Source organism: Scyliorhinus canicula, chromosome 9 (genome assembly GCF_902713615.1).
Source record: "Scyliorhinus canicula chromosome 9, sScyCan1.1, whole genome shotgun sequence".
NCBI lineage: Eukaryota > Metazoa > Chordata > Chondrichthyes > Carcharhiniformes > Scyliorhinidae > Scyliorhinus > Scyliorhinus canicula.
This window is the reverse complement of record NC_052154.1, coordinates 178,585,997-178,599,958: the sequence shown is the minus strand read 5'-3', so window position 1 is coordinate 178,599,958 and position 13,962 is coordinate 178,585,997. Positions and strand designations below refer to the sequence as shown.

General features: G+C 46.9%; 1 protein-coding gene across 3 annotated transcripts in view; it reads left to right on the top strand.

Moving 5' to 3' along the window:
- LOC119971929 (leucine-rich repeat-containing protein 4C-like) overlaps positions 1 to 13,962 on the top strand; it is a 1,202,445-nt gene that overhangs the window by 551,305 nt on the left and 637,178 nt on the right. The gene's annotated exons all lie outside the window — the stretch shown is intronic.

Genomic DNA, 13,962 nt, shown 5'->3' with positions numbered 1-13,962 from the left:
GACTGATAATTTTTAATTGATTGTCAGTGACATTCTTAGTGCACTAAAGATTATTCAGCAAGTGCAGTCCAATCACGGAATCATGGACCGAATTCCCGGACTGTTGGCAGGCGGCTTGATTCTCTGGTTCCATCAGCAATGCACCCCACACCCGCGGGTTTCCCGGCATGAGGTGGCTCCAGTGGGGATTCCCATTGGCAACTGCCGGGAGCAGAGAATCCCTGTGCCAGCCTACGTTGCGCCGCCTCCCACCAGCGGAAAACATGCGCTGCAAGGCCGGAGAATCCCGCCCCATACCTAACATTAGACTTTGGGCCAGAACATCCAAGGAGTAGCAATCACAGCCGGATTGCCACTCCACTTCCTCATTTCCCACCATAGCCGGGAGCTGCATCTTTCCCAAGGTATTTTGTCTAGTGTAGCAGCATCGGGGGAAGTGAAGGCATGCCAACTTTTTTGAGAAATAGCTGACATAAAGCAGGTAGCTCTGGGCCACCATTGAGAGGATATGCCTGTGAGGTAAGTGGGTAGGATGAGGGCAGTAATTGGTACATGAGAGAGGGGATAGGATGAGTTGGAGGATAGGTGTAGGATGGTCGGGTGGGTAGTCAGGGAAGAGGAAGGGGGTTTGAGGGGCAGTTGGGGTGTTTGGAGGATAGTTGGGGGATGGAGGTTCTCGGCCATCGTGCTCAATCAAAATCGAGTTGCCAATCAATCAGAACGCTTTTTTCTCATGCTGTATAAATTGTTGTTCACTTTGAAATTTGGCATTCTTGCATTTGTCCTTCAAGATGAACAGTTTCTACAGCATGTTTCTGTTTTCAGCTCAATTTCTGTACGACCAAACAGCTGTACATTAAACTTGTATTGGACATTGGCTTGACTACAGTTCATTCAATAAAAAAAATAGAGGTAATGGGAAAGATGTGAAAAGGATTCACAAAGATGAATCCAGCTCTGCGAGGAGTTACTTATCAGAAAAGGCTTTCTGTTTTCCCTTGAAAAGGTTAGAGATGACCTATTAGTGGTTTGTTTTCAATTATTAAAACACTTGGTAGCATCGACAGAGAGATGATGGGCAGGATTCTCTGACCCCCCCCCCCCCGCCGGGCCAGAGAATTGCCGGGGGGCGGCGTGAATCCCGCCCCGATGCCAGCTGCCGAGTTCTCTGGTGCCGTTTTTTTGGCGGGGGGACGGCAATCGCGTTGCGCCGGTCGGGGGCCGTTTGCAGCGCACCCCTCCCCGGCGATTCTCCGCCCCGCAAAGGGCCGAGCGGCCGCCCGTTTTCTGCCTGTCCTGCCAGCGTAAATTACACAAGTTTCTTACCAGCAGGACCTGGCTCTGCGGGCAGCCTGCGGAATCCTCGGCGGGGGGCGCAGGGAGAACTGGCCCTGGGGGGGGAGGGGGTGGGGAGAGGGAACGGGCCCACGGTGGCCTGGCCTGCAATCAGGGCCCACCGATGTGCGGGCGGACCTGTGCCGTGGGGGCACTCTTTCCCTCCACGCCGGCCGCTGTAAAGCATCGCAGTGGCCGGCATGGAGAAGAAACCCACTGCGCATGTGCAGGAATCACGGCAGCGGTTCTGGGAACACGCTGGCACTCCTGCGCTTGCGCACATTCGTGCAGGCTGGCGGAGGCCCTTCAGCGCCGGTTGGTGCGGCGCCAATCACTCAAGCACCGGCCTAACCCCCGAAGGAATCAGCATGTTCTGGGAGGCCCAACGCCGGAGTGGTTCACGCCACTCTTTGGTGCCGGTGCGGCCCACCCGCCGGATATCGGAGAATCCCGCCCGTTGTCTTTTGCAGGGAAGGTCAAAACTCGGGGCATACTTATGTAAGGTCGCCAATAAATTCAATGGGTAGTCACAAGAAACCTCTTTACCAAAGAACTATTGACAATGTGGCACTTGCTCCCACAGGGAATAGTAGAGGTGAATGGTTTAGATGCATTTCCGGGTAAATTAGTTAAGTAGATGAAGGAGAAAGGAATAGATAGATGTGCTAATAGGGTGAGATGAAGAGGGTGTGACGTCCCCCATGTGGAACATAAACACCAGCAGAGACTGTCATGTTCTGTAGACCGGTCTAAATGGATGATGAATTACAGAGCATCTAGTTTAGATAACTTATTAAGGAATAACTGTGATAAGATAACAAGGATAAATAAATAATAAACTACTAACACTAATTAACTATTGTAGAGTTACTGCAAAATATGCCTATTCTCCAGGACAACCTACTTCCAACTCCCCTGCCACAGGATCATGTGGTGGGTTTTTTACTGTTAACCAGTGCTCGGAGATTGTGCATAACATTATGTACAAACCTGCTTTATGCATATCATCACAGAGACCAGTTGGACTGATTTACTTGTTTCTATGGTGTTAATGTTTAAGTAATTCATTTTTTTATATCTCTTGACATTTCCTTCCTCCCTCTCTCTTTCCTTTCCTTCCCCCCTTCTTTCCTTTCCTTTTGCTTTACTCCAACTCCAGTTATTTTCAGTTCTGTTTGGACCTCGTGGTGTTCTCTCTAATCAGACCTTTGCTGATCTCCCATATTTTCCTTCCAGACGATCCCTGAATATGCAAGTTCCGAAAGTGATCCATCTATATAAGTATCAAATGTATCCAGTAGCTACCAAAACAAAATCATGACTGAAATTCTCTAGCTGTTGGGATTGTCGGTTCCCGCTGGCAACGCACCCCCGCCCATGGGTTTCCCAGCGGCGTGGGTTAGTTCAATCGGAAATCCCATTGACAAGCGGCAGGAGTAGAGAATCCTGTCACCAGCGAATGGTGTGCTACTAAGAAACATGCCACCGGGGGAGCAGAGAATCCAGCCCAATATCTTGCCTCGATCAGCTCCCACACTCTTCCCTGTAACATTCTTGCGCTCCTTCACGTTGCTGCTGTGCAGTCACAGAGGTTTACTCGTTGTTCCTGTGACATTGAGCTGTGAAATCTGGGACCCAGTCATCCAATCTACAGTGACGACAAATCAATCCTGCCCAGGTTGGTAACTGCATGGATTACGCACCTACCCTGCTGGTGGGCCAGTCTTACACCTCCCACCCACTTCCAGCTCAGACCATCTACAGCAACATTGCATTTCTTTTCCTTCACACAATCGTCTCTGCATTGTCACTTCTGTTCCCACCCAGTCAGCAGTTTCCACACCTTTCACTGACTTTGTTTTTGGGAGCCTTCATGCCCCACTCAACTTTCAGTTCCAGATAAACATTCACTCATCTCCACCACATCTTCACATTAGGAATTTTCTTCTTGCAACCTCCCAGTCATATTACCTTCACTCAACATCAACTCACAGATGGTTTCCTTACATTAGCTCAATCACCTTATGAACCACCTCACTCTCCTTTCTGCTTCTCCCTTTCTCCTTGGCTCCATTTGCTCACATTTTCAATTCTCTATCTTTCTACCCCATCTCCTCTTCTCTCTTTATCTAATTTTCTTTCCCTTCTTTCTTCCTCTCACATGTCCTCTTCCCCCTGCGCCATTATTTTCTTCTTGCATCCTCTCCTCTCCATTTCCCCCTCTCCCTTTTTCCCTTCTCCTCTCCCTTTTCCCCTCTCCTCTCCCTTTTCCCTCTCCTCTTCCTTTTCCCCTCTCCTCTCCCTTTCCCCCTCTCCTCTCCCTTTTCCCCTCTCCTCTCTCTTTTCCCCTTTCCTCTCTCCCCTCTCTCCTCTCTCTTTCCCCTCTCCTCGCTCTTTCCCCCTCTGTTCTTTCTTTCCCCCTCTGCTCTTTCTTCCCCCCTCTGCTCTATCTTTCCCCCTCTGCTCTTTCTTTCCCCCTCTCCTCTCCCTTTCACCCCCTCTTCTCCCTCTCCTCTCCTCTTTCCCTTTCTCTTACTCTGTCCCCTCTTTCTCCTCACTCTCTCTCCTCTTCTCTTTCCCTTTCCTTCTCCCAATCCGTCCTCTCTTCCTTTTCACGAGGAACTTTTCCTCAATCTTTTCCTCTTCCCCTCCAAAACACTGTCCCTAATGCCTCCCCCCCTCCCCCCGACTCCTTTCCGTCCCTGTTTCACTCCTTCACATCCCTCCAGGTCTGCAAATATCACCTGCTCTCAATGTTTAAACTAATGAGCATTACCCCAGTCAGTAGCTTTGAAGACTGCACAGAGCATCATCATTAATGTTTTATGGTCTCCAACTGCAGGAAATCACTAAATTATTTCCATTTGTCCCAAATATTAAGTGTTTAAATTGAAATAGGAACAAACCAGTTTATTGCTCAATATTGAACAATGCTGTAACTTGATTTAATTTGGACTTTTAGCTCAACAAAAAAGGAAATTGTGCTTTATTTTATACATTTTTAATATATTTTTGGACGTGTCTGAATATGGATCCATTTGACCAAATTTCAGCCTTGAAAAATTGGTAGATTGCAGGTTATGCCAGGTTAAAATGCAAACTGTCCTGAACAGGAGCTAAACCAGCCTCCTGCCTCAAACCCTGGCCACTTTAAAAAGGGTGAATTGAGGGATGGAATAGTGATGCACTATCAATTACACAAAGACGAGAGTAGGATGTAATCAAGGCTTTATTACACTGAGATATGTGGCCTCCTACAGCAACTGATGAAATGGCTGCTGTACGGGGAGCACACATATTTATACTCCTCCTACTGGGCGGAGCCAGCAAGCAGGGATCTACCCCCGTACCTGTAGAACAGGGGACTTACCGTAAAGCACCTGTAACAATATCCTCTACATACAATATATACATCAGTGGTGATGACCACGAACAGCTAATTCACTCACAAGAAGCAGGTTGATTCACTCACAGGAAGTGGGTTAATCATTTTAAATTTTAAAGAGTCTGCCTGCCTTCCTTCCTTCTGACAGTCTTTTTCACAAAGCTGTGACTGATGCTGACCAACCATGCACACTCTGCCCACTCTGCATGGAAACTCCCATCGCTGGGGTCATTGGGGTATAACTATCACCTGCTGCTCGTACTGGTTTGCATCTTCACCGTCCGATCACCTGAACCCTTGATTCCTCTTGCTCATTGGCCGTTTCCTGTGCCCTCATCACCTCAAAACACCCCTCTCCACTTTCTCCATGAGTCTCGCTCTTAACGCCCCTCTCCACTTTCTTCATCACTTTCTGCCTCGCCACCCCTCGCCCCGCCTTTTTGTTTGCCGTACCTCTCCTAAACCCTTGCCATCCCTCTCAAACCCTTACCTTCTCTCCCCTGCATCTCTAGCACCATATTGATACAGAGAAAACTGGCGTGTATATTATTCCATAAGGCATAGGAGCAGAATAGGCCATTTGGCCCATTGAATCTGCTCCGCCATTCAGTCATGGCTGATATGTTTCTCATCCCCATTCTCCTGCTTTCTCCCTGGAACTCCTGATCCCTTATTAACCAAGAACCTATCTATCCCTGTCTTAAAGACACTCAGGGATTTGGCCCCAACAGCTTTCGGCGGCAAAGAGTTCCACAGATTCTCCACCCTCTGGCTGAAGAAATTCCTTCTCATTTCAAGAAGGAGGAAATATGCAAAGGGGAGAACGAGGCATCCATGGCTGATGAGGGAAGTCAAGGACAGCATAAAAGCAAAAGAAAAAGCATACAAGGTGGCGAGGACTAGTGGGAAGCCAGAGGACTGGGAAGCCATTAAAAGTGATCAGAGGACTACTAAAAGAGCAATAACGGGGCAAAAGATGAAATCTGAATGTATGTTAGCACGTAGTATAAAAGAAGATAGCAAGGATTTTATTGAATATTTAAAAGGTAAGAGAGAGACAAGTATAGACATTGGACCATTGGAAAATTAGGATGCAGAAGTAGAAATAGGAAACAAAGAAATGGCAAAGGAACTAAATAGTTACTTCAAATCTGTCTTCACGGTGGAAGACATCAGTGGGATACCAGACCTTGAGGAGAATCAGGAGGCAGAGGTGAGTGTAGTGGCCTTCACTAAGGAGAAGGTTCTGGGGAAACTGAAAGGTCTGAAGGTGGATAAATCACCTGGACCAGATGGACTATACCCCAGGGTCCTGAAGGGGATAGCTGAGGAGATTGTGGAGGTAACGGTACTGATCTTTCAGGAATCACTGGAGGCAGGGAGGGTCCTAGAGGACTGGAAAGTAGCTGATGTAAGGTGCCTCATTGAGACTGTTAAATAAGCTCAGAGCCCATGGTGTAAGTTAAGATCCTGGCATGGATAGCGGATTGGCTGACTGGCAGAAGACAGAGAGTGGAGATAAAGGGATCTTTTTCAGGATGGCAGTTGTGACTAGTGGTGTGCCTCAGGGGTCAGTGTTGGGACCATAACTTTTCACAATATATATTAATGATTTGGAACAAGGAACTTCAGGCACTGTTGCTAAGTTTGCATATTGTATAAAGATATGTAGAGGGACAGGTAGTATTGAAGAGGCATTGGGGCTGCAGAAAGACTTGGACAGGCTAGGAGAGTGCAAAGAAGTGGCAGATGAAATACAATGTGAAAAGTGTGAGGTTATGCACTTTGGAAGGAGGAATGGAGGCATAGACTATTTTCTAAATGGGGAAATGCTTAGGATATCAGAAGCACACAGGGACTTGGGAGTCCTTTTTCAACATTCTCTTAAGGTTAACGTGCAGGCTCAGTCGGCAGTTAGGAAGGTAAATGCAATGTTCACTACCAGCCTGATTTTCCCAGTCCTCCAACACTTTGAAGGCCCCCATGATTATTGTCTCATCACAGAGAGAATCAAGTGTCAGGCTAAAAAATGGGAAAGGTGCCTCGTTCCAATGTTCCGGTCCAACATTGGCGGTAGCAGCGAGCTACCCCCCCCCCCCCCCCCCCCCCCCCGCACCCCCACTGGTGGGAGGATGCAAATGGGTCATTGGCACCCAGTAACATGCTTGAAGCCTGATCCTCTACCGTGCTTCCCCTCGGGATTGACGTCAATGTACATTGGCGCAGGCCAAGAGTGACCCTGGCGCAGTGGACCGAGTGGTGGATTGAGTGAGTAATGTAGGTGCCCAAAAAAACTATTGGAAGGTCCCCTCCACCCCACAAAGCTTTGGCATCCCCTTTTTAACAGCAGGAAGCTCTGAACTGCCTTTGATGTGGTGAGGGGCTGTCAATCACAGCAAGAGTATTTATACATTATGGTTAGTATCAAAGCAGGGCAATGGAGATGCATTCAAGAGTGAATAGAGTGATCAATGAACAATCCATCAAGCAGCTGTTTCTGGAATAATAAAGCTGTCAATCACTGTTTAATAAAATTATTGTTCTGTGAAATTGAATTGTAGATCTGCATTTGAAAGGCTTTCAAAGGATTTCAAGCCGTTTGAAGCATAGTGGGCTTTCCAGGAAGCCTCTGACACTTGTAGCAGCTGCTGCTTTGAACATCTCTGCCTGAGGCAGTAGATGTTCGGAATGGCTAAGTGAAAATGCAATGGTTTTCCAAACTAGTGCCTGGACTGCTCTTCAACTTTCAGTCAGGGGTCTCTGATTGATCTGGGATCTGGGGGGATGAATGAAATGAATGAATGGAAATCGCTTATTGTCACGAGTAGGCTTCAATGAAGTTACTGTGAAAAGCCCCTAGTCGCCACATTCCGGCGCCTGTCCGGGGAGGCTGGTACGGGATGAGTGGGCAGTCTGATGGGGGTCACTGTTGTAAGTCTCTGTTGGGAGTCTCTGATGAGTGTCTAATGGGGTATCTCTATTAGGGTTCTATATTGGAGTTATTTGTTAATGGTTTGACGGCGGTCTCTGTTGAGGAAATCCCTTGAGGATCGGATGAGGGGAGGGTCTGATGGGCGGTCGTTGTGGGGTAGGGGGGCAGGTCACCCTCACGCGATCTCTTCTCCATGCATAAATTTGCATAGCAAAGGAGAGGGAATCGCTCCCGGAGCGATTCTACTCCGATGGGAGAACCTAGTCTCCTGAACGGAGAATCCTGACCCATATATATTCTTCGAATAGAAATGTTTTCAATTACTTATGAAAGCATCGTGAAAATAAAAATTCAACAGAATCAACTAATAAAAAGCACCAGGTTAAATGATGAAGTTCAAATGCATTTAAGAAATGTTTGCCATTCTAGATACTCAATAAACTAAGATGTTTCTGGAAATCAGGTTTTGACAATATTCGGGCATAAGGTAAAAGAAAAGAGAAAATAATTAGATGTAGTATTTTGTATCTTTGAAATTAGTAATTTTTTTCATCCTGAGAGGCCTACGCTTCACTAAAAGCTTTGGACTTGAGATAATGGAACTTACCAGAGGTAGTACAGTCAGCCTAATGAAAGCTCATTGAGGTAATGGTGTTTGAGCTCCCAGAATGTTGTTTTGTTTATGTTTCACAGAATGTGTTCTTCCCAAGCCTTCCAGTCCAGTGAAGGAGAAACACTAACAGCCAGGGGAAGCACAAATAGTAATTTGCTTGTTTTTTAATGTTTAAACATCAGAAAGGGTTTTCAGCTTTTGTTCCCGCTGGCAAAACAGTATAAATTATAATCAGCTGATGATTTAATTAAGACAGCATGTTGCATGTGTCGCAAATAAAAATGCACACGTCAATATTTGCAGCTTTGCTAAATATCTATTTCATTCGAACCTACTTCTTTTTACTTTAGTTATAGAACATAGAACATAGAACAGTACAGCACAGAACAGGCCCTTCGGCCCTCAATGTTGTGCCGAGCCATGATCACCCTACTCAAACCCACGTATCCACCCTATACCCGTAACCCAACAACCCCCCCTTAACCTTACTTTTATTAGGACACTACGGGCAATTTAGCATGGCCAATCCACCTAACCCGCACATCTTTGGACTGTGGGAGGAAACCGGAGCACCCGGAGGAAACCCACGCACACAGGGGGAGGACGTGCAGACTCCACACAGACAGTGACCCAAGCCGGGAATCGAACCTGGGACCCTGGAGCTGTGAAGCATTTATGCTAACCACCATGCTACCCTGCTGCCCCGATCTGAGGGATCAAGCAACCAGCAGTACAAACACATGCTTGGGATGAGAATGGCAATTTCTGGAAATATTATGGCATTAGTTAAACTAATCAGAGTAAATATTTGATGGAAAAAATGTTTATTTAGACTAAAATGTTGTTACGACTACATATTGTATCAGGAGGATTTGATAAATAAAATAATTTAAAACTATATTTAAAATTTAGGGAGGCATGGCGGCACAAAGGTTAGCACTGCTGCCTACGGTGCTGAGGACCCGGGTCACTGTCTGTGTGGAGTTTGCGCGTTCTCCACGTGTCTGCGTGGGTCTAACCCCCACAACCCAAAGAAGTGCAGAGTACGCAGATTGGCCATGCTAAATTTCCCCTTAATTGGAAAAAATAATTAGGCACTTTAAATTTTCTTTTTAATTATTATTCTTTGTACTCACAATAAAACTCACACCTGAAACAGATAGGACTTTCTGTTCATTTAATATCACATATTACCTTGAAACATGGACAAAACTATTTATTCAGATAGCTGTCCTTCATGAAATAAATGGTCCTATAATTTACCTGCATGTGGTAAGGACATTACGATTGGATGGTCTTCCAATTTAGACAGTGTGCTATCAGTGTTTCCATTGCCGTGTATTTGAAACAAAAGCATTCATGGTCTTTCTCTTCCTTTCAGAGTGACTCACTTGTCAGCTGTCACCACAAAAGGAAGAAGTTATTTCAAAGTCTTATCTTATCAGTAACACAGGAATTACATGGATGAATGGCTGATGCATAGAAATGAAATGGGGTCCAAAGCCACTTGTAACTTCTTTCATTTCAGTGTGTGGGCTCTCACCTGCGGCTTTGCTGTGTGCAAAGTGGTTGTCCTCTTTCCTGCTTTGCAACAGTAATTGCAACTCAGAAGTGATTTGAATGTGAAGTGCGATGGGACATTCTGGTGCTGTGAAAGGCACTGTGCAAATACAAGTTCCTTCTTCAGCAAGAATTTGATCTGAAGGCTGATAGTAGAGTTGAGCTGAAGACGATACTACACAATGAGTATATTAAAATGCATATCTAAAGGAGCCATTAGTGTGCCGGGGTAGCACTGACAAGGAACCAGACAGGCAGTGCCAGGTGCCCGGGTGCCAGGTTGGCACTGCCAGTGATTGGGTCCGGGGGGGGGGGGGGGGGGGGGGGAGAAACTTATCAGGTGGAGGGGAGTCAGGGGATGTTCCCGGAGGCCTCCCTGAGATTGAAGGGATGGGGGGAGTGTCAAAAATGGAGGGAGGGGCTAAAAGGTGGCGGGATCAGGTCAGCCAGACAAAATGATGACACGATCTGCAAGGAACCTGTCCTGCTGGCCTTGAAATAACTCAAGTGCGGCCTCGACAGAGGGAAACCCCCCAGAGGCCAAAAGAAACTGCAAAGTGCCGCTGAATAATGGACTGTTTCTTGGCTCTGCAGCCGCTGAGAAACACCCCGCTAAATGTGCCCAAAGCCGGACATAGATTATTTTCCATTGAATTGTGCCCTTCACCTTGCAACTGGCTGGCTGGGTGTGGGCTGCAGAAATTACAGGACGTCTTTGTGAAGTTCACATCCAGGCAATCAGAGCGTACAAACCATTTCCCACTCGCATTGATATCACTCTCCTCCCAGTTTGTTAACTCCTCCGTGGAACTACATATTTTCTCATTCGTCTACCAGCTAAACAGCTCAATGATTTAAAAAAATGTAAAGTTAGCCTCAGGACGAATACAACCTGCTTTCTGCTGAATGCATTTGAGGAATAGATTATGAACCCAACAGAGGAATAAAATGGACACAAAGTCGACAACTTCTGAAGATTACTCATACTGGCAAAACATTAATTTTCTTCAAAGGAAAATCTAGGATTTGATTTTGTTTCATTGCCGGGCTGCCAGCTGTAGATTCGAATGTGAAACAATTGCTCATAGCTATATTTGAGAAAACAGGGGCGAAATTCTCCAACCCCACGCAGGGTCGGAGAATCGCCTGGGGGCGCCTAAAATCCCGCCCCCGCCGTGGCAGAGATTCTCCGCCACCCGGGAAGTGGCGGGGGCAGGAATCTCGCCCCGCCGATCGGAGACGCCCCTGCGGCGATTCTCCGGCCCGGATGGGCCGAAGTCCCGCCGCTGGGAGGCCACTCCCACTGCCGAGGTTTAAACCACCTCTGGAACGGCGGGCTCAACGGCGCGAGCAGGCCCCCGGGATCCTGGGGGGGCGGGGGGCGATCGAACCCCGGGGGTGCCCCCACGGTGGCCTGGCCCGCGATCGGGGCCCCCCGCTCAGACTGCGGGCCAGTGCCCTGGCTGCACTCTTTCTCCTTCCGCGCCGCCACGGCCTCCGCCATGGAGGAAGCGGAAGAGAACCCCGCATCGCGCATGCGCCGGCAGTGACATCAGCGGCCAACTGCCGCTGACGTCACTGCCGGCGCATGCGCGGACCGGCGAAAGCCTTTCGGCCGCCCCGCACCGGGGGCGCCGGTTTCTTGCGCCAGTCTTCTGGTGCTAACCGCTCCGGCGCGGGGCTGGCCCCCAAAGGTGGGGAGAATTCCCACCTTTGAGGAGGCGCGACCCCTGTGTGGTTGGCGCCACTCCCCTACTCCGGGGCCCTCCATCACACCGGGTAGGGGAGAATCCCGCCCCAGGAAAGAAGAACCGTCACTGTTTCAATTCCGAAGCAGTCTGTTTTACAAGCCCATTTAAAAAATTATTTGTTCATGCATTGTGAGCATCACTGTCAGGATCAGCATCTATCAGCCCCGAACAGGCGCCGGAATGTGGCGACTAGGGGCTTTTCACAGTAACTTCATTTGAAGCCTACCCGTGACTATAAGCGATTTTCATTTTTCATTTCATTTATTGCCCGTCGCTAATTGTACTTAATTGGTGGCGGTGAGATGCCTTTGTGATCCAGTGCAGTAAATGTGCTGTAGGTAAACACGCAGCGCTCTTTGGAAAGGAGTTACAATTACCTCGGCCACACGCAGCGCTGAAAATGTATATTAAATACCTTACCTTCCAACACATAACCTGTCTTCTCGCTAACTACATAACTTGTTACAAGTGTCTTCTTATGACAGTTCATAACTAATGGTGTACATGCTCTCATTAGCCTTTATGAATGCCACTTTCATATACTGTAAGTGCTAACTTTTACAGTTAATTTGTCATTTAACTTATTGTTTGACTGTGTTATCACTGTTTATTGCTCTTCAAGTGTCTTGTTCCTGATAATCAAATTTTTGCATTGTCATCTTTTTATTTTCAGGCGGCACAGCGGCGCAGTGGTTAGCACTGCTGCCTACGGAAACTCAGGACCCGGATTCGATCCTGGACCGGGTCACTGAATGTGTTTGCACATTCTCCCCGTGTCTACGTGGGTTTCACCCCCACAACCCAAAGATGTGCAGATTAGGTGGATTGGCCACGCTAAAGTGCCTACGATTCAAGCTGTCAGAAAATTATTAAGCTTGATACTGGTTGAGAATGTGTCTCACTTGTAGGGTGACAAAGAATGTTCATGCCACTGATCGATATTTTCCCCTACCTTGCTTGAAGAGGCTTTTCAATCTCAGTAGTGTTGCATGCAGCATCTCAGAAACTTTACATGTGATTCATTTCTTTCCACCCTGCATTTTCACAGTGTTAATTTTTGTGTGTTTCTGAGAATCATGGTACCAGTGCTGGGTTGTTACAATTAGATGAAATAAGGCAGCATTATTTTTTTGTTTCTCCCAAGCCACTTGCAGCGGCAGTGAAACAGTTTGGTAATCGATCCACATTGTCAGCCCAGTGTGAACATCTTACTCAAAACCAATATGGCTTCTTGAAAAAAAAATAGGAAACTTCCCCCTAAACCTCAGAGGCGATAATCCCAAATCTCAGCACAGGTCTGGTGTAAAATGTGTGATTAATACATCAAATGCTTGTCATATATTTGAATCAAGCTCTTACCAGAGGCTATGCTAAACATGTTAAGATGTTCAAAAGCAATTAAATTAAAGGAATGCTTTATAATAGATACTGTCAAACTAGATTGTAAGATGTGATGGATCAGCTTGTACTAACAGAATAGCTGAATTGAACTGAAGGAGCCAATCGCCTGTTCACATTCGTCCTTTTTCATGTTGGACGTATATCGGCTGAATTAAGTGTAAGGGTTGGTGTCTGAGTATGGCTTTCAGTTTAGCCTGGTCACAATTGAAGATTTTAAAATATAAATTTAGAGCACCCAATTTAGCGTGGCCAATCCACCTATCCTGCGCAGCTTTGAGTTGTGGGGTTCAGACCCACGCAGACACGGGGAGAATGTGCAAACTCCACACGGACAGTGACCTGGGTCGGGATTGAACCCGGGCCCTCGGCGCCATGATGCAGCAGTGCTAACCACCGCGTCACCGTACTGCCCTGTGTTATGATTCTTATGATAATTTTACTCTTCCCTCTTAAAAATCTGAGGAGCTAATGAGATTTGAAAAATCTGAAAGTTCTCCAGAGATGTTTATTTTCAATGAATGAAGCTTTGCGAATAGCTAACTTCTCCTATCAACAAATTAAAGACTCAGGAATGTGGAATTTGATGCAATGGCTTAGGGGTAACAGCACTGGACTAGCAACCCGGGATGATAGAAGCATAGAAAGGTTATGGTGCAGAAAGAGGCCATTCAGCCCATTGGGTTTGTGTCGGCCAAAATAAAAGAGAAATAGATACTAGCCTCTCATTCTCCTCCTATTTTCTCGCACCTGTCCACAGCCTTGCAAGTTTGCACCTCTTCAGATGCAGATCCAGGTACCTTTGAAATGAGTTGAACATTTCAGCCTCAACTATGCAGTGAATTCCCGACTCTCACCACCTTCTGGGTGAAAAATATTTTCCTCATGTCCCCTCTAATTCTTCTGCCAATCACCTTAAATCTATGCCCCCTGGTAATTGCCCCCTCAGCTGGGGGAATTAAGTCTTTCCTGTTTACCATGTCTAGGC